Source organism: Lactuca sativa, chromosome 4 (assembly GCF_002870075.4).
Source record: "Lactuca sativa cultivar Salinas chromosome 4, Lsat_Salinas_v11, whole genome shotgun sequence".
Taxonomy (NCBI): Eukaryota; Viridiplantae; Streptophyta; class Magnoliopsida; order Asterales; family Asteraceae; genus Lactuca; species Lactuca sativa.
In genome coordinates this window covers 3,297,074-3,318,765 of record NC_056626.2, presented here as the reverse complement: position 1 = coordinate 3,318,765, position 21,692 = coordinate 3,297,074, and the positions used below count along the sequence as shown (strand labels likewise).

Below are 21,692 nucleotides of genomic sequence, written 5' to 3'. Positions count from 1 at the left end.
TATAATATATATCTATAATTATTTATTAATTTTGTAATTTATATTTTCAAATAAGTTCAAAAGTTTCACCTGATAAAAAAACATTAATATGCATTCACTCGAAAGTTTTGTATGTATAAAATATTTAACTATAATATATCTTCTTATTAGTTTTTTATAAATTTCAAATCACAACTAAATTATTTGTTTTTTTGCTTCTTGTATAAAGTTGGGTAATATTATAATTATATGTTGTTTTAAAATGTTTCGGCTTTTGAAAACCGAATTATAAAAAACGATCCAACCGAATTGTAATTGGATCGGATCGGATCAGATTTGAATTTAGTTTGGACAATTCGGATCCATGTTTTAAAAACCGAAATCAATTTGGATTTACTTGATTGGATCGGATCAAACCGATCCATCCAAACGAACACCCCTAGTCAATGTGTGACTTCATCTCTAAGACGTGTGCACACATAGATTTCCCATCTTCGTGTTTACTTTTCAAAAGGGATTGAGTGAGCTTGAACTTTTTAAGCCTTCAAACTTGTGGGTCAGGGAGAATAATAGATCTAACCTTTGATTGTTATATAGCAATAACAATCTAATCCTTGGCTTCAGAAGGCTTAGTGCCTCAAGGGTTGCACCTCTAATGGAGTCACAAACACCACTAAGCAACAAGATGAAGAAGAGAAGGGGATGGAGGCTCGAAAACGTCCAGGAAACCCAAAGGATTCAGTCACCACGTTTTTGGGGCTTAGGGACTCCTTAAATAGGTAGGCAATTAGGGTTATCTAACAAGGAAACCCTAATTTGTCTGCTTAAGCCTTAAGCAGTCCATGGACCCCTTCTTTAGAAGCCTTGGACGAATTCTTATGGGCTTCCCCATATAATTCGTCCACTCCACCTTCTATGGATTCCATTAGCCCATCTATGTAATTATCTTATAATTACACAATCAGTCCCTTAACTTTACTTAATCTCTTTTAGCCACAAAATTAATTCTTAATTAATTCTTGACTAATATTAATTAAACATTATGATTTCTCCTTTAATATATTATTCTTAAAATATATTAATAAATAATAATTAAACCTTTATCTTCTTAATTCATCTTACAAGTTGTTATGGTGAAGGGAACCCAAAAGGACCATGCTCATAATCGGGTCAAGTACATACCAAAATAGTTATGGACTTGACACTAATCCAACAGAAACATCCCTCCACGTCGGACAGCCACCTCATGGCTATGATTGGATCCTGAGTTCCATTGAAAGTCGGGGGCTTCGTGTTATCGAAGTCCTGGTACTGAAAGCCTCGACTGGCTCCTCCCCATTGCCGTTGTTACAGCTCTTGTAGCTGCTGCGACAGTCGTCTCAGCTAGGGCTATATATATTTCATCAAAATACTCCATCATGGCGGTCTTAATAGACCCAAACATCTCCAGAATCTGACCCCGGAAGATCTCGACCACCTCCTCACGGATGATCTCCTTGACACGATCGTCTGTCAACACTAGCTTACGCTGGCCGATAATCTTGGGCGTTGTAGGGGCATCCTGACTGCCCTACCCTTATCCCGATCCAAGTCGAGTCACAAAATGCCTCGTAACCACCATACTGAAAAATACACCAGGAAGATATCAGATAATCCGAAAAAATGTTAGAAATATGGTTTAGTGGCACTTGGAAATCTGAGAATCGTGATAATCACTTTCAAATCGAAGTATTTGGGTGGTACTCTCAAATCCTCAATTGGATAAGACTCATAGAAAATCAGAGAGAAATGAAGAGAGAATGAGATGGTGTAATTTCGCGAGTACCAGAAAAATGACTAAAATTGGTTATAAACCTTCCTTGTCTGAAAAACTGTTAAAACTGTCATATAACAGTTTTTCTCAACAATCAAAACTGTTATAAATCCGAGTTTTGTTTAAGGATTAATGCAAAGTCAAAACCGGGTCATATAGTCAAAATTTGGATTTCTTGCTGCATTTTTAATACAGCTCGACCCTAGCCAGGGGCTGCCGCCCCTTGGACCCCGCTCCCAGGGGCGCTGCCCCCGGACCCCCATTTGTTAAGGGGCTTTGCCCCTAAATGACAGTATACTTTGATACTTGATCAAACTTAAACAAGTGTGTACTCCACACCTTCCTTACTTGTTTAATATTTATCAAGAGCATTTTTAGTTAACAAAGTAATCCTATTACACTTAAATAATATTGATGATAACAAATCACCAACAAAAATTATAATAGGGAACCAACTCCCAACTAATCCCTAGGGGTTGTGACTTCCTCGCTACGCGTATGGGTCTTGTGCTTTCAGTAGTATGGGCCCATACTACCTTCGACACCAACCCATATTTGTCTCAAGTATCATCACAACACCCTAACTACATACATATGCATGGTGATCGCCCAATCCTCATTTCTAGTGGAAGGCTAACTATCTCATAACTGGCCTACTGACCTCACACAACTCAACCATGAAACTTCCACTGACCTTGCAACACTCGTGTATGCTAGCCATACATAACGCTGGACCCTATAGACTTTCGAATACCTGATCCTACCCTAAATTCATCTGACAAGAACCGAAAATAAGGCCAAACCAAACATTCTCAGGCTATAAGATCTTAATTATGTACGATCGTGATGCATACACTAAGTAACTACAGTAATGATGTCAATTTCGTATAACGAAAGCCCTAGGCTATCATGCATCATACAATCAGGCAATTCTATCATGCAATTCCTAAAGATCCCTAGCCCAGTACTAGCATGCTGTTCTAACATATCACAAAATCAAATAACTGCATGGTATTTTGGGGTCTACTTACTTGCTCTGGATGATCGTACGCTTTGCATCCTCTTTTAATTATTTTGAAAACCATTTGAGAAAATCCTTCCTTAGTTTGAGACTGGATTCACACAAGTGTACCTCCAATTCGCTCAAACTAAGGCTCTGATACCAACTTGTAACATCCATAACAATCATGCCAAATTTAAACTTTTTCACCCAATTAAAAAAAAACCATTAATTATTACAAAGTGTTTTCAAAATATTTTCATGTTTGAGTATCCTAGAATTAAAATTCATAAAATGTGAGGGGTTGTATGATCACGCCTTCTCCTTCCCGCGATCATCTGATGTACCTGAAACCAAAACTGAAACTGTAAGCCTGAAGCTTAGTGAGTTCCCCCAAAATACCCATACACACAATAATATACATATAATCATAAGCAACATACTACGGGTCCAGTCAACCATCGGGTTAGAATACACTAGACCCTCAACCATTAGGTTGGAATGCCAACATACTATGATTCCAGTCATCCTCGGGATAGAATACCCCAGGCCCACAACCATCAGGTTGGAATGCCCACATACTACCGGTCCAATCATTCTCGGGATGGAATACTCATGGTCCACAACCATCAGGTTGGAATGCCCAGGTTTGTTGGCCCACGCACAAAGCAGATAAGCCTCAACCACCAATAAAAAATGTTCACATATATCAGATAATCACATAACAGTCTATAATCAGAAAAACCGATCTAACAGATCATACTAGCATAACATCATCCTATCTACCAGGATACTGATCTAACAGATCATAGCAGCATAATACCATCCTATCTACCAGGATACTGATCTAACAAATCATACTAGCATAACATATCAAGATAACAATCTAAAAGGGCCGACCTTGGTGCCTTAGACCCTTGAATATAGTGATGAAAACTCACCTCACAGATGTCAAACTGTAGTTATAATGTCAAACTCTCGAATCACATCCATGAACTCCACCACCTATATTCACCGTAGAACCACTTCCATAAATTCCCAATTTACTAAAATACCCCTAGAAGTCAAACTGGTCAACCCTTGGTCAGAGTTAAAGTCAACGGTCAAGGTCAACAGTCCATGTTGACCCAACTCGTTGAGTGCAGTTCACTAACTCGTTGAGTCCTTCCAGAACTCGAGAATTCATGAAAAACCCTAGTTTGCTTGCCGAGTTTCCAGACAACTCGTCGAGTCCATGCGTGTCCAAAACTTGGGAAAACGCTAACTGAATCGTCGATTCGTCTTAGTGACTCGTCGAGTTCATGGAGAAACTAACCACGATCAATCTTCATCGGACTCGTCGAGTTGACCATGCAACTCGTCGAGTGCCTTCAGTCCTTTTCCATTCAGACGTTTTTAAGCTACTCCAAAGCTCCAAATCGGAGATCTATCTTCCCAATGCATAGATTCCACGTAAAGTTGCAAACTTTACGTGCATGCAAGGTCTTAAAGGCTTAGAATACCGAAACCAAGTCTTAGAATGAGGTTTAGGGCATGGTGAGGGATTAATACTAGATAAAGTTAATATATTTCAGAATTTGGGACCTAGAGGAGTCCAGATCAGAGACCATATCTTCTGGACAAGTTCAAATCCAAGAATGGCCCCATTTTGCCCCAAAAATGACCATATTCCTGCATGAGAGAAGATCTATGAAATGGAAAGCCAAGGTAAAGACTTTTTACCTTCAAATGAATGCCAAAATGAAGTAGATGCTAGATCTACAGGATCCTTCTCGTTCCAAGATTCTAAGTCTTCAAATCTCTTCCAGAAATGCACCAAAACACACTCTTTTAGACTCACACACTAAAAAATGAAGAGTTAGCATGCTAGGGTTTGTTTCTGGACGATAGGCTAGTAAGGGAGGCTGGGGAGAGGAGTTAAGGTTCTTTAAATAGGAGGCAAACCCTAAAAATTAGGGTTTCATCACCCTGCTCCTACTTGTCGAGTCCGGGTCCTCCGACTCGTCAAGTAGATCCACTAATCCATGCAGGATACCCCACCTCTACACGATGAGTTGGGGGAAACCAAATCATCGAGTAAGCCCATAAACATGTATATAATGCTTTAAAATTATACATGGGAGTCGGGGTGTTACAACACCCATCTTCCATGCATGTTCCGCTGTCACTGTAGATGCTACTTTGCTTACTGAGGAGTCTTGTTGGTGCTCTCCTATGAGAAAACCTGCTCGTTAAAAAGAACGTCATTCCACCTCCGCTGTTGTTGTTTCGAGGACTTGCACCCTCTGTTCTGAGGGGCTTTGGTTTATCGACGAAGATTTTCTCTGGATCATGAATTGTTTTTTTGCTGGGCCTTGCCTAGTTTTCAATTATGGGCCAGGCATGCGCCTTTGCCTGTGGGTCAGTGTTTTCTCGCTGTGTTTTTGTGACTCTGTATTCTTGTTGAGCGTTCCTTGGATCGGCGTGAGTTCCCTTCTATGGGAGAGATGTTGCGAGTTGACTGAACAACATCTCGTCGTCATTTTAGAGTCTTGTGGGCTGGCACTTGTGCCACAAAAAATTTCCTATGTGGGTCTTCTCTTTTTTTGGCGACCTTCATTTTGACGCGATTGAGTTTCTTGCCTTGCTGCTCGTTCGACGTCGTGCCCAATTTTCGGCTTGGTCACTACTACCGTTGCTGACCCATCGCTCGTGTTGAATTTGAGAACACCGTGGAGAGTAGATGGGATTGCTTGCAGCTGGAAAAGCGCAGGCCGGGCTAAGAGAATGTTGTGCTCTGTCGGGCGATCGACAACTGAGAATTCGAGCGCCCTTGTTATCTCCTTTGCTTCGTCATGACTAGTCAATGTGAACGGGAGTCTGACTGTTCCCGTTGGCCAAATGTGGTGACTAGTGAAGCCAACTAGTGGGCCCTGGCTTGGTGGCTGGAGGTACTCTTTCCATTTGATTGGCAGTTGACGAAGGTAATGCTGGTAGATCACGTTGACTCTGCTTCCGTTGTCGATGTAAACTTGTTCTACACGGAGTTGACTAACAAAGACGGTGATGTGCAATGGATAATTGGGGTCCCAATGTTCTGTCCTCAGATCATTTACTGAGAATGCTATGTTGAGGATGTTTTGGTGGTATGGCTTTGGCGGTTGGTGCATGGGCGGGGCCCGGTGATGGTAAGTATCTCTGCCTTTTTTTCGCAGTCTTTTCCTGCATCCTTTTGATTTTTTGGCTAGTGTTTATCGTCGTTGAATTTTTCCTTGAGGTCTTTTGCTATATCAACAATGTTCCACACTAGTTGTTTTTCATCAATCTCCCTCTGTAGCATTGTACACTCGTTTGTATCGTGAGTTTTGCTTTTATGATACTCACAAAACTTGGGCTTGTCTTTGTTTTCCTTGGCTGGGGCCTTGTTAATTGCATGAACATCGATATGACCTCTCTTGCTATCGTCCCAGTAGAACGGTCTGTACCTTCTAGACATATGCCCGGGGTGATGATTGTGTCGCTGTTGGTCGCCATCTTGCCTTTCCTGCTGGGCTGAGATTGGTCGGGACACCGTTTCCTCCTGTTTTGCATACGCATTGGCTATAACTTTGATATTGGCCTCCTTTCGCTCTTCCCCTTCGATTTGCCTCATGTATTTTTCAACACGGAACTTGAGTTCGTCTCGGGATTTGGGGACAGTTCCCTGCATCTTCTTCGATAGGGGCCCCGAGAGTAAGCCTTGGGCAAAAGTGCCTGTTACCAGGAACTCTTCATGTCCTGGAACATTCAAGGTCGCTAGTGTGAACCGATCATAATATTCGCGAATCGACTCCCCCTCTCTTTGCTTGCATGCCATTACATAATTAGCGTCCCCTTTCCTTTCCTCAACTGCATGAAATTGTTGTGGAAAAGGTATTTCAGTTGATCAAAACTGGAGATGCTGCCCGACCTCAGAGATTTGAACCACTTGCCTGCATTTCCAGTTAGGGTGCTAGGAAAACAGGTACAGGTGAAGCGACAATCCATCTTGAGGGATGTCATCATCCATTCACAATTGTTAATGTGGTCATCTGGGTCTATAAAACCGTCATATTTCGGCATGTGTGGGATCATCGCTATGTGTGGAATCTCGTATTGCAGCAGCTCGTGGCTGAAATTAAAGTTGGCGCTCTGCATGGGGTTGTCCGTGTATGAGTATGACATCCCGCCGCAAGCCACGTGCTGCTGCATTTGGTATGGGATTGCATACATCTTGTTATGCATGGCCTCTGACAAGATGTATGGATGATACTGTGGTAGGTTTGGCACCGACCCAAATTGCTGGATTCCGTACTATCCTGCTGGAGGAGCCATATGATGGCTTACTCCTATATACTGCTGAGCGTATGGGGTAAAATCGGATTGTACTGGGAACTGGGTGTTGGATCCATAATGGTTGGGTCCCTGGCTTGTCGAGATATAGCCGCCTGTGGTTTGCGGTTGGGATAGTGCATGGATTGGATCTGGGGTGTGTTGTACCAATGTGTTGAGGATTAGTGGTTGTTGTATATATATCGGCATGTGGGGCGAACATGTCATGGTGGCTTGCAGGTATACCATTGGGGAATAAATTGGCTGTGATTGAATGGTGTGCGGGATCCACTTTTCGGTGCCGAAGGTAAGTGGGAGAGGTTGTTGTTGCGAAACAAGGATCTCTGTTTGATGTGTTGTGACGATTTGTGGAGTTGTGGTTACGATCGCCACTTGTGGAATTGTGTTGGCATTTGGGAGCCAAAGGCTGGCCGTTAGAGTTGTTGTTATCTGTACTGCAGAGCTAGATGGCGTTTGTGAAACTGGAGTGCGATTTGATGTGTGCTCTTCCTGAACGTAAGTTTTCCCTCCTTCTAGTGACTGCATCGAATGCAACCGACTTTTTTCTAGTGCTCCTGACACTATTGGGATCTCGCATACCGTTGCTGCTCTTTGACTTTTGTTGTGTGGATGTATCGTTCTAGAGATATTCCCAGATGGCGCCAAATGTTGTAATATGTCGGAGAATGGATGGGTCGAAATTGCCGACAAATCTTGCTGAAATGACTTCTCCTGATATCACAGTACAAAACAGGATATAGATCGTTAGTCGATGTATGGGAGGGGGTTCCGGTACGAAGCTCTGACAATATAGTTAGTATGAGATCTGAGAGAGATGGTAAGTGATTACAAAAAGGAGAGAATTTCATCCCCTTCTTCGTGAGGAAGAATGGTCCATTTATACCTGTCTCAAAGGCGTGTTTGCAACAACCCATTATTTCAAGTCAAAAATAAAATGTTAAATAAACCCAATATTAAGGAATAAAGTGGTAGTAATCGTGACAAGGATTTCGAAGATATAAAGAATACCTAAATCTGAGTTATAACGAAGAAGTTATGACATATCGAAGTTTCACAACAGAACCGACACAACGCTGTGTGACGTAAAAAGTGAGTTTTCAATCGAATGCTTTTTAGCCTTAGCAACCTAAATGAAAGTTGTAACATACATTAAACTGAGAGCATGCATAAAATGAACGTCCAAATCTGACTTCGTATGAGGAAGTTATGATTTTTCTAAGATTCGGTACAGCAGTGTACAACCCGAAATTCAAAATATTGATCGAGCGACTTTTAGCCGACACAATCTAAACGAGAATTGAAAATCTTGTCAATAGTAGTTCAACGGTAAAAAGACAGACGAAAACGGATGTCGGATGAAGAAGTTATGAATTTTTAACGGACTTTTCCTGTCCCGGCCTGTTAAGAATATAACATTAAAAATAAATCAAAATTAGCCGACAGTTTAAATGAAAGTCGTAGAGTACGGTCTCACCTACACGGGAATATATATAATGTCAAAAACAGAGCTCACATTCGAAAGTTATGAATTTTTGAAGTTCAAGGCCCAAATTACGAGGCTGGTCCGAAGGAGTACGCCCCGTGTACTCAGAAGTTGGGCCTCGGATTGACCACGTTGCCCTTCCTTCGCATGTAGACACATATCCGCCATGTCCGAAGCCTGGAGTCCGATGATTCACCACGTTCCTTCACTACACGCAACGTATATGGGTACGCCTTGCGTACCGAAGTACGCCCAGCGTACTGAGGTACGCCCAACGTAGTGAAAGGCTTCAGACTACTATAAAAGGAATGTGAGTCTGCCCAGTTTTAGTTGCCATTTTTCCATTTCTTTCACACTTTACACCTTCTCAAGCCACTTTAAAACCCCCCGAAACTTAGGGAACATCCTTGACACCCGAAGAAAGCCCGAAGCACCCAAAGTCCCCGAGAAAATAGTCTTTTCGGTTTGAAACTCTGCTTGCGCAAAGCCTAGTTTTTCAACAAAAACTCACGGTTTCGTCTAGAAGTGAAGTGTTTCCTGAATCACCACCCTATCATGCGAGTTCATACCCCTACACTTTTTATAAGTTTTTTCCATGTTTTAAAGAGGGGAGGGGGGGGGGGGGGGGGGAATACAAGTAAAACACAAGGAAACTTGTGTTAAAATACAAACCATTGTTCATGTTTTCTTACATTTTATGTATTTATTACGTGAAAACATCAAATATGTGAAACAATGTTGTTACCAAATTTACAAACGCCTACATGCAAACCATGCTCAAATGAAACGGTTATCATTTTCGACCAAACATGTATTTTTATACTATAATAGGTATAGTTTGGAAAAAATTCTCATTATTTTACTCTTTTGGGGCAAAGAAATGATTATATAAAAATACAATTATTTTTATATCTTATAACTATTACGAAAGAGGTAACAATTTTATATACAATCTATTTCATTGCAAAAATACGTAAAATTGTTGGACATTTGTGAGACATCGTCTTCGTTATACCTACCTAGGTATACATGGAAGACCTGTTTTATAACCCCGAGTCTCCTCCTGGAGAGCATGATACTTGTGTATAGATCTATATGAGATTGATGACCCCGCACACTGGCTGTTATCTACAGCATGACCGGTAGGTTATGGGTGACAAATATCAAACATAACGACGCTTGAAGAACGTCGCGACAGGCAATCATTTGTTAGCACAGTTATGGAAACTCACATGATAAACGACAATACGCTTTTTTTACTTGAAATTGACAATACACTTATTTTATGCGAAAACACATTTCTTTAAACGGTTTTATAAACGAATAAAACTACATGTCATTAACTTAAGTATGTTAATATACTTACACTTCTCAGTCTTAGAGTAATTAAGAATACAGTCCAGCTTTAAGTATGGTAATATACTTACACTTCTCAGTCTTAGAGTAATTAAGAATACAATCCGGCTTTAAGTATGGTAATATACTTACACTTGTCAGTCTTATAGTAATTAAGACTACAATTCAGCTTTAAGTATGGTAATATACTTACACTTCTCGGTTTTGGAGTAATTAAGTTTACAACTCAGTTTTATGGAAAACATAGGATTTTCCGGGATAGATACGATTACTTTACAAATGAACAGTTTACAACTCAGTTTTATGGAAAATATAGGATTTTCCGGAATAGATACGATTACTTTACAAATGAACAGTTTACAACTCAGTTTTATGGAAAATGTAGATTTTCCAGGATAGATACGATTACTTTACAAATAAACAGTTTACAACTCAGTTTTATGTCAAATATAGGATTTTTTGGGATAGATACAATTACTTTATAAATAAACCGTTTACAACTCAGTTTTATGGAAAATATAGGATTTTCCGGAATAGATACGATTACTATATAAATAAACAGTTTACAACTCAGTTTTATGGAAAATATAGGATTTTCCGGGATAGATACGATTACTTTACAAACAAACAGTTTACAACTCAGTTTTATGGAAAATATAGGATTTTCTGGGATAGATACGATTACTTTACAAACAAACAATTTACAACTCAGTTTTATAGAAATATAAGATTTTTCGGGATGGATACGATTACTTTACTAATAAACAATTTACAACTCAGTTTTATGGAAATATAGGATTTTCCGGGATAAATATGATTACTTTACAAATAAACAGTTTACAAATCAGTTTTATGGAAAATATAGAATTTTCCGGGATAGATACGATTATTTTACAAAATAACAAGTTTACAAATCAGCTTTAAGGAAAATATAGGATTTTCTGGAACAAATGCCAATACATTGCGAGCAAACAAGTTAACAAATCAACTCTATTGAAAAGATAGGATTTTCTAGAGGAACACAATATCATTTTCAAAGAAACAAAGAACATATCTTTGCAAATAAAATACTTATGAACTTACCAACTTAAATGTTGATACCCTTTCAAAATCACTTGTATTCTCAGGAGAACAGAAATCAGGTACACGCACAGATTTGAGAAGATGGATCATAGTAGCTTCAAGTATTTGTTCTGTTATTTCCTTTTGGAGTCAATCCAGTTTTGATCCAAATACAATGTAAACACTTTATTATTAATACAATGGTTTTTGTTGATTTGATTACTATTATACAATTGTTGTGATAATGTACATGACATCCTCCGCCCCCGAATGTTTCCGCTGTTCAGGTTTGGGGTGCGACAATGTTTCTCAACTGGTTCTGTTGAGGATTATCTCGTGAGGTACGATGTGGCGGACCCATATTGGAGGGTCCTCTGTCACGTCTTTTGCCTCCTCCTCCCATTGGCTGGAAGGAGATCTTCCAAATGTTCACGAAGATCGTGGCTATCGTCTGATGAGCGAATGGGCCTCTCCGATTGGTCCCATTTTTGCCAGGGTATGATTTTTCGGAGAAGCGGTTAAGGCGCGACTCTGCACCTTAACCGCCTTATCAATGCCCCTCGTATTGTCGACGACCCGGACTTGGATTTAGATTGGGTTCTGACCTGGCCAAGCTCGGTGTCAGTTTGAATTCTCTTTTGAAGTTTCCTGGAGCGACATGTTAACAATTACACATTGCAACTCTGATACGTTGATCACTTCCTCTAGTCCCATATTTACTACTGATCTCAAAAAGGGGGAGAAACTATGTGAGAAACTACTAAATATTATTGATTTGAAGAAAAGCAAAATCTGAGGGGGAGCCAGTATAATATCAACATTCTATTAGCACACATCTACCTGTCCGCTGCAACTGATAAACAATGTCTCTATTGTTGATGATCAAAAATTGGAAATCACACTTTTTAGGGGGGGAGGGGGGTCGTTAAAACTAAAGACCTTAAAGTTTCAATCTTATTCTTAGGGACAACATGAGCTAAAGAATCTGTTGAAGGTTAGTTTTGACATCATCAAATAGGGAGAGATTGTAAGGTCACACCTTATGATCTGATAAGTCAAACACTCTATATGCTAACTACCAACGCCAGTGTGTCATGTCTATCGGCTTCATCGTGTAGTCATATTATTTTGTGTAACTTTTGTATATTAGGTAATGATACATATAAGTATATAAGAAATAGCAGATCCAATATCTTTGTTATGAAGATCGGTTCTTAGTATAGATTAGATATAATCCCTTTAATCAAGGGATATACTTGTATAGATTAGTATATATTCAACACTAGGGTGAAACCCTAATGTACATGTCTTGGTGACCGTCTTTGTGACAACCTATTTTCTTGGTGAAAACAACCCTTTTCTTGGTGAAAGACAATTTGGAGAATATCTTGTGTTCTTTACTTTCTGTTCTTTATTTTCTTGGTTAATTTTCTTTCGTTCTTTATACTTAAAGTGTATCCAATCGATACAAACCTTCATGGTTTACTTTGGCCAACCATGACACGTGTTTTGTAAAAGTTATGAACGGTGCCAAAGGAAGGGGAATATTTCTCATATAATCAAATGCCATAAAATCCAATCATTGTTTGTGAAGTTTTTGACGTATGAGGGATTGATTTATGGGCCCATTTCCCATATCATTTGGCGACATTTACATCTTGCTCGTGGTTGACTATGTTTCTAAATGGGTTGAGGCCAAAGCTAAAAGATCAAATGATGCCAAAACGGTTATTGAATATTTAAAGTCTAATGTTTTTGTGAGATTTGGTGTGCCTAGGGCCTTGATTAGTGATTGAGGGAGGCATTTTTGCAACAAGACGATGAAGGTGTTATTAATGAAGTACAATGTGACCCATCGTGTCTCTACTTCCTACCACCCCTAAACGAATGGTCAAGCAGATGTTTCAAATCAAGAAGTTAAGTCCATCCTTGAGAAAACCTTGAATCCAACAAGAATGGATTAGAGTCTAAGTCTTGATGATGCCTTATGGGCTTACAGAACCGCTTACAAGACCCTGATAGGCATGTCCCCATTTAGATTGGGTTTTGGAAAGTCATGCCATCTTCTCGTGGAACCAGAGCATAATGCATATTAAGTGGTTAAACAATGCAATTTCAACATTAATGAGGTGGGGAGACATAGGAAGCTTCAACTTCAAGAGTTAAAAGAATTAAGAAATAATTCTTATGAAAACTCAAGCATTACAAAGAGAAAATGAAGTTTTTCCATGACAAGTCCATCACCCGGAAGCATTTTGAACCAGGGCACAAGGTCTTACTTTATCATTCATAACTGAAGTTATTTCCGGGAAAGTTAAGATCAAGATGGATAGGGCCTTTCATTATGATAAAAGTTTTTGAACACAAAACGGTGGAGATTCAAAGCGAAGAAAGGGGGAAATCTTCAAGGTCAAGAAAAATCAGTTGAAGCCTTTCTATGAGAGTTTCGATGCAAATATCCTAGACATTATCCATTTGGATGTCCCGGGATACTAAAGCAAAAATTGGAAGCCATCTCGCAAAAGACGTTAAAAAGGGCATTTTTGAAAAGCATTGTGCTTTCACATTTTTAAAACAAAATAAAATTATTTTTAAAAATATTTTTGAAGATTTTAAAAGTGTTTGTTTTAGAAAAATAATTTTTTTTCCGTGTTTGGGGTCCATTTTTGTTGAAAATTTCAAATTGGGCCCGTGTAGAAGCCCTCATGCCCACGTTGACCGATTGGATGCTGACCGTTTGATGGTGTAGACTTATTTGACCTCGTTTGACTGCTCTTAACATATTGACTCAACTGTTTTAGTTGTTGATTGTATCGTTACCATCAAGAACCCCAATAGTAAAACACAGTTGGCCCTACTCCCTATCTTCATTCTCTCTCTATAGCTCTACCCTCCACAACCCATTTCATTAGAAAAACATGATTTGCCGGAGTTCTACCAGTCGGATTTTCACAAAATCACCTCCAATCTTCTCCTTTCTTCTCCTATACAAACCCGACTAAAAATCCCCCGACCCGTGACTGGAGTTGCCATCACCGGCCACCTCCGGCCGCCATTTCCAATTCTGAAACCGGATTTGTGCTCTACTCACCTTCTTCTACGCGCCTTACTATTTTTTTTTTCCGAAAACTCACCGGATTTTTTTTATTGAAAAACGATCCGCCACCGGAAATATTAGCTTTTAACGGAGAACTCATTGTACTGCACCTTTAATCAAGACTCAAGCTTGGGGTTGTTTATTTTAGAGCATTTTTCAGATTCTGATCGACCCGAAAGTTCCCGAATATAGAATTCCGAATTCGAGCTCACAATGGATTTGGTATATTCTTTCATTTTCATGCTATTATCTTAAATATTTGTTTAATTGTTCAAACACTTAGGAATTCTGTATATCCTGTCTATTACGTTGGTGATTTGTGATTGTTTGCCTTAGATCATATATTGGCTTGTTTTTGTTGGTATAAATCTCTTGTAGAAACCCTTTGCACATGTCGACATCATGCAAGCGCCCCGCGTCTAACGCGAAAAAAGGGTTGAGAAAAGAACCTAGGGGCCAAAATTATCTAATAAGCAACATCGTGAACCCTATCGTTCCCTTTCAGAAAGAAAGATAAAACCATCTAGATCCATTTTTCATGACACATACTTGTTATTAGGGGTGTTGAAAACATTGGTTGAGGAAACTTCCTATTTCTCAATGTCAAAACCTTTGAGCTCCCCACTCATGAGTTCCTTGCTTCCATGAGTCATGAAAACGACTAGAAAACATCCCAATTTCATATTCTTGGCCAATCATTTGAGGCCTCCTTTAAAAGCATGAACACCATTATGATAACTTCTAGATAGATAGGGAACTCACTTTTGCACCAGGCCTTACCCACCCAAGTTTAAAGAGGGTGAATTTTGGCATGATCTCATGCGCTGGTATTCTTTTACTTAGGGATGAGATAGAGTGAACAATATTACTTATCCTTGTATCCAGATCGCTCATCAAATTTTGGTTTTCTCGATCTTTGCTCGACAGGAGGTCAACCAAATTATAAAAACCGATTGTTTTTCCTTTGGTGTATGAACCAAAGGAATGGCCCCCGGCCCGACTGCTCATCCTATTTCTTCCAGAAATGATTTGAGACCGGGGCATGACCTACATGTGATATCTATATCGGCGGCATGGTCACCATTTTAGAAAATGGTCTTAACCACAACATCACTTCTCCATATTACTCTCCATTTTGAGGTTCTTGTTTGTTGGTCATACCTTGTCTAACCAAGATATGGCAAATCACTCCATACCCTGCCAATGAATACTATTGTATCACCACCTATTCGAACAAGAACTGTATTATTCCAACCAATGAGAGGCTCGTAGAATTTGACACTTTCGATCGTGAGACGTTGCACATGGAAGCACCTTTACAACACGATTCCGACTCCGATAATGAACACGTATCCATGGATGTCGAACCTTCATCCTTACATATGCCCCAATTTTCCCCCCTGATTTTTTTTGAAAACTTCAACAAGCTTTGGCTTCAAAACCAGCAGATGTGGGGCTAGCACAATAGGGAGGAGAACTTTGATCAACATCCCCCTCCTTATCTCGACTCTCCGATATAGGTTATTTCTACCCTTACCTTGAGCATTGAGGATAATGCTTGTTCTTAAGCTTGGGGTGGGGTATTCCCTTTTCTTTTTACTTTTTCATGCATTGGTAGTTAGGTTGCATAACATATTAGTTTTTAGCTAATTGCATTCTTATAAAAAAAAATCCAAAAAGATTTTACTTTCTTCTTTTCTTTTTTTAATTTAGCAAGACATTTAATTAGGACATTAGCATGCATGCATTTTTGTTGTCTGCTTTCTTCTCACCCCCATTAGATGTCATGGAACAGGTTTATATTTATTGTATCATTATTGGTCCAGGATCTTGTTTGTTATCTCACACATAGAACCGGGACCACTAGGTCGCAGTTTGGGACTTCATACTTGGGATCAACTACTAGAGCTTAAAGGGGTAAGTGATCATTGTCAGGGCAGTTTTCATGAAGAGTTATGCATGCAATACTAATAACTATAGGATATACAATAGCAATGAATGTTTTTACCCTGAGGTCCATGCCGCTGAGAAGATCACACTCGATCATGTTTGAATCATTAGGATGAAGCATTGATGCTTGTCCCCGAGTAGAATCCTTATCAGGTCTCTTTACATCACCATTTTTTTGCGAGTTTCTTAGGTTTTTAGAGTCTTTTAGTCTACATTTAGACATTTTCATTATATGTTGAAAATCAAAATTTTGAAAAGGAACCTACAAATTTATGCTCCACACATTGGTCATTTTCACACTTAGACCATTCAGATCAGTATCTTTCAGTTCCGCATACATATTTTTGGAACCAAATATCGAGTCAAAAAGTGTTTTTTAGTAAATTTTTCGCTATGTTGCAACATGATGTTCAAGTATTTAAAAAAAAATTCAAATCAGAAAAGAGAAGCTCAAATAAGAAATTTTAAGTTGCGGCTGTTTTAGATGGGTGACGAGTACAATTATTGAACAATATTTCTTATATTTTGGTTACCCGACGATTGATATTCATGTAGATAGGTAGATTTTTTTGTATATAGATCGAGTTTTTTTTGTTTGCAAATTGGTGATATTAGGGAGTCTATCAAGTCGAATACTACATGAGGTTCGGGCCAACACTAAGTTAGCCGATTCTTACAACGATGTCGAGCGATGAAACCCAGTCACACAGGAGAGAAACTATCACTCGTGAGATCACACAACTTTCGTGATAAGAGTGTACACGCAAAGAAGAGTTCCATCCGAGACCACCCATCTACTTTCTCCCTACTACAGAGGTTTTTTTATTGTATGCATGTTTTATTGGGGGCTGTGACTGACCTTCCTTCCTTACTCACCTGAAGGACTTGTTCTGGCTATGGTTTATGCTTCCAATGTCAACCGGATGAAAAGTTCTTGGGATAATAGCAAGATCAACTCTGCTCATATTGACTAACTTTGATAAGGTTCTATGGTTCTGTCTGTTCTTTTTATTTTTAGGATAGTTCATCCAAAGTTCATTTTAGTTTTGTCTTACTTGAGGACAAGTAAGGTTTAAGCTTGGGATGATTTGGCAGTTTCATTTTATTTACTTTTTTTTATAGTTTATTTTAGCATTTTTGTTTTATTTTTAGTTAATCTTCATGCATATTTTTCCTTTTTGTTATTTTATTTCTATATTGGGTATTTTATAGTTTTTTGAGCTTTATTACAGATATTTGGAGAAATGGAATGGAGTATGGAAGAAGATTCAAAAGACAAACAGAGTTCGAGCGCATGATTTGAATTGTTGGAACATATTAAAGAGAGTTAGATTAAAGATTGATGTCATTCGAGTTTGCTTTGAAGATTACATGCAAGAAACATGGGCCTTGGATGATTGGAAGATGAATATTTATGGATTATGGATTAATGTTTATGGCTATTTTATTTGGACTTTTGAGGGTAATAAGATAAGATGGACATGTTTTGGATTACTTAAAATTGCAATTGGGCTTCTAGGATCAGTCAAAGAAGTCAAAGAAGACCAAAGAGGAAAAAGGGACAACAAAAGAATTCTCAATCAGCACAACCCATGAGGCCACGTGAGTTTTTACACTGCAGCTCACGCGACCACGTGACTCCTTCGTGGGCAGTTTTGGGTTTTCAACTGTTATGGCTATTTGAAGGTAGTTTGGTGGGAGCTTTTGGGGCATTCTTAGATCAATTTTTGAGCATTTTCTTTGGGGTTTTTGAGCTCTTGAAGATCGTAAGAACTTGAAGAAAACATCATATTTTCATCTAGATTCTTGTTGAATGTTTGGTGTTTCTAAACCCTTTCTATTTTGTTTAAGCTTAGGGGTCGTTTGATATGCAGCTGATCGGGTCAGGTCAGCACTTTTGGCTGACTCAGTCCGATCAAACTGTTTGATAAAAGGCTAATCACGTCTGACCCGGTCCAATATTCTGATTCGGTCCTGAGTATTTGTCTTACTGGGTCCATGGAAAAAATGAGGCTGACCGAACGTTTCCCCATTTTGCCCTGATGAATGTTCAATCGTGAACGACAACCTCCATCGTTTCTCCTCTACCGCTTCTGTCTTCATCGAGTTTTCCACCATTCTGCCATCGTCGGCGCCTTCTTCACCATGATTCTTCCTGGGACTTCTTCCATCTCCGGTAAAATTCTTCACCATGCTTTTTTCCGGTCCATGTCTCTTCCCATTCATGAAATCGTTTTTGAAATTGTTTCATGAAATCGTGTTTGAAATTGATTCATGAAATCAATTTCTATCCATTCATCTCCTTCAATAATTTTTTAATATTATTCATGCCCCTTCCCGATTAATGAAGTCATTTTTTATTTAGATTCATGAAATTGTTTTTGAAATTGATTCGTGAAATCGATTTCTATCTTGGTTTGACTTTCCACCATGGACTTTAGATATCACAAGACTTGGATTCTGGTTTTGCAAAAATAAAGATCAAACTCTTTTTGTGGGCCTATGGAATAAGTATCCCACTGATCAATTGTTTAGAAATCGCAAGACTTGGAAAGCTTGCTCAATTGAATCATGGGTAAATATCGTTCTTCTAAAAAGCTAACTATATTATTATTGTTCATGTGATTTATCAGGCGTTTCATTGGGCATGATCTTGAAATACACTGTCTAACTATGTCACTTGGTTCATTTTACATTAAGGAAAATGCTGTAATTTTGGTTTGATTATAAAAATGATGTTTGAATGTTGATTTAGTCTTTTTTTTTATATGTTTATGTGTTGTATAGATTTGGGTTCTTATGAAAATGTGAAAAATTTGTGTATTTTCTTTTTATTAGACTACAAGAAAAATGTAAGCATGATTCTTGTGGTTGACAATGAAAATGGTTCTTATGAAAATATTGGGTGAGGGTAATATAGTCATTTTGTATAGTCAGACGGATGTTAAATCAAACAACAAGTTTCAGTCAGAAGTTAGTTCAGTCTGAACATCTAACCCGGTTAGCTTCTAACCCAGTCGGTTCTAACTCAGTTAGCAACTATCAAACGACCCCTTAGCCATGTTAGGCTAAGTTCATTTTGGTTGATGTTAGTTTAATCCATGGATGATTAGTTATTTTAAAGATTGTTTATGAACTCGTGCTTGAAGTTTATGGAAGTATTTTATAGTTAAACATCTTTTTATGTTTGTTTATCTTTAATCATGAGTTTAGATGAATGGATGTTTAATTAGTTGACTAATTTCTTGGTTAAGTACTAGATCTTCAAATTAGCAAGAAACAAATGATTTATGTGTTTGTTTTCATTTCAAACAATCCATGTAAATACATCATCCATAATGGTAATGTAACCATCTGATTACCTTTTGGACTTGGGGACTCTTAAAACTTAATGCTAATTGATTTTCACAAAATTATATGCTTCATTAACTTTGTGAGTTTGATTAAGGAAATGTGTTATGAGCTTCTCTAACGATTTTAATAACAAAGAAGAGTTGAGGTGATTTATGCTTATAAATTGCTATAGTCAAGTTAAATGAAGTCACAAGTATTACATCATAACATCTAATGATAAGTTAACTTGTCCATGTGATGAATGCCAATATCAACCATCTTTCTCTTCTTGACTTAAATCAAACTCTTTAATTGTTTATTTGCAATTTATATATCTTAGTGGAATTTTAGTTTCTTTAAAAACATCAAAAGACAAAAATATCCCACTTTTATTTTATTTTAGTTTACAAGTGTTTGTACAACAAGATTTTCATAGAAGTAACAAACCGAACCAATCTATGTGGATACGATCCCTTTACCAATATACAATGTTTTAGTGTACAAGATTTAGGGTTATTTGTTTTGTTGGCCTCGACAATCACCAGTTGAGGCGTGCAACTTTGCGCGAATGACCAAGATGCGGGCGTACCAACTTTATGCTAAAGTTCGACAGGTGAGTTAATGACAATATCAACATTAAGTGTTATGAATCTAGACACTCACAAGGGGCGAGTTGATGGCAAGATAAACTAAAGTGTTGTGAGCCTAGATACTTGATGTTTGTTTAGGCGGATCAGTCTTAGGTGTCGAGAGCGTTGATTGTCTGCTTGTATGTATATTGTTGTATGTGGTATTTTGAGAAACTCACTAAGCTTTGGCTTAAAGTTATGGATTAAGTGTTTCAAATACTTCGGATGTTCGTAGGAAGGCATTGTTGGATTAATGTCTAAGCCCATAACTATAATTGGTAAGACTTGACCCGACCCGGCATGATCCATTTGGGTTGCATGGCATCATGCATTTGGATAGACTATAATGAGAGAAATAAAACTTAAGGTTTATTAATATATTATAAGTTCTAATATATTAATAAGGTTATTTAATTAGTATTGATCAAGAATTAATTTGAAATTAATTAAGTGATCAAAAGGAGACTAATTAAATATATGGGTTGATTGTGTAAATCATTCATTCTTATATATGTTGGCTTGTGATCCAAGATTCCTTATGTTGGACTAAGTCCATGGGGTGACCCATGGATACTCCATGGAGGTTAAAATCCATGGAGCGTAAGGAATGGGTAAAGTTGTGAGTTACATGGTGTAACCCTAATAGCCACCATATAAAAGAAACCCATGGCTCAAGAAATCGGGCACTAGTGTGAGTGTGAGGGCTAGACGATTTCAAGAAGTGTTTCAATTTCTCTCAAGTCATTCCATGTGCACTTGATGTTGTGTGAACCATTTGAGGTGTCACACTTGGGGAACTAGGCACTCAAGCTTCATGAAGACAAGCTACATCAAACAAAGGTATGTATTCTATCCATTTGATTACCCAAGTATCAAGTATTGTATGCTAGATAGGGTAATACCTTGGAAAGTTCATATTTGCATGTATAATAGAGAAAACATAGATCCAAGGTATTTAGGGTTGCATGCACACTTAGGAGTGTTAGAATGCTCAAAACCCATCAGTGGTATCAGATCCTAGGCTTGTTTTCTTGTTATACTTGCAAAATTGGCTGAAAAATCGAGTTTTTATGTTCATGCTAATCCAATTTCAAAGATAATTGTCAATAGATTCATGTTTTGTATTAGTTTAAGGTTTAGACTAATTACATGAAAAAGTTTGATTTGAATTATCTTGTTCTTAGAGTTGCTTAGATTAATAGAAAAGTTAATTGATTATGTGTTTTCAATCCATTTTAATCTAAGAGTTGATTCTAAAATGTGTTTTTGTAACTTGTCCTCAAGTTATATGAAAAGTCACAATTAAGTTTCATAAAACTCATAAAAGTTGGCAATGGTTACAAAAATAAAGAGTCTTGTCCTCAAGTTATGGAGGTTCAAGAGTCACTTCATTAAGTAATAAAACGTGTAACCTTAATTAATTCCATAAGTTACAAAATAAAGAAAAGTTACCTTCTTTTATTAGTTTGAAGTCTTCCATAACTTGTCCTCAAGTTATGGAACTTGAAGAGTTTTTTAATTAAAACTACTTTAAACACATAAGTTATGGAATTAATTAGTTTTGAATAGTTTCAAAACTTTCCCTCAAGTTTTGGAATTTGAAAAGTTTTCACTTATAAATACTTTAATTCCAAATTAGC

General features: G+C 38.0%; 1 long non-coding RNA gene across 4 annotated transcripts; it reads left to right on the top strand.

Moving 5' to 3' along the window:
• The first annotated feature begins 13,863 nt into the window (after positions 1-13,863).
• Positions 13,864-18,888, top strand: LOC111889842 (uncharacterized). Of its 4 annotated transcripts, none has more exons than XR_006189995.2 (3): positions 13,864-14,362; positions 17,323-18,266; positions 18,724-18,888. It is a non-coding gene; the product is annotated as an uncharacterized LOC111889842 (long non-coding RNA). The 4 variants fall into 4 exon arrangements; XR_006189996.2 differs by having other exon boundaries at positions 15,068-18,266; XR_006189997.2 differs by having other exon boundaries at positions 13,864-16,057.
• The last annotated feature ends 2,804 nt before the right edge of the window (positions 18,889-21,692 follow it).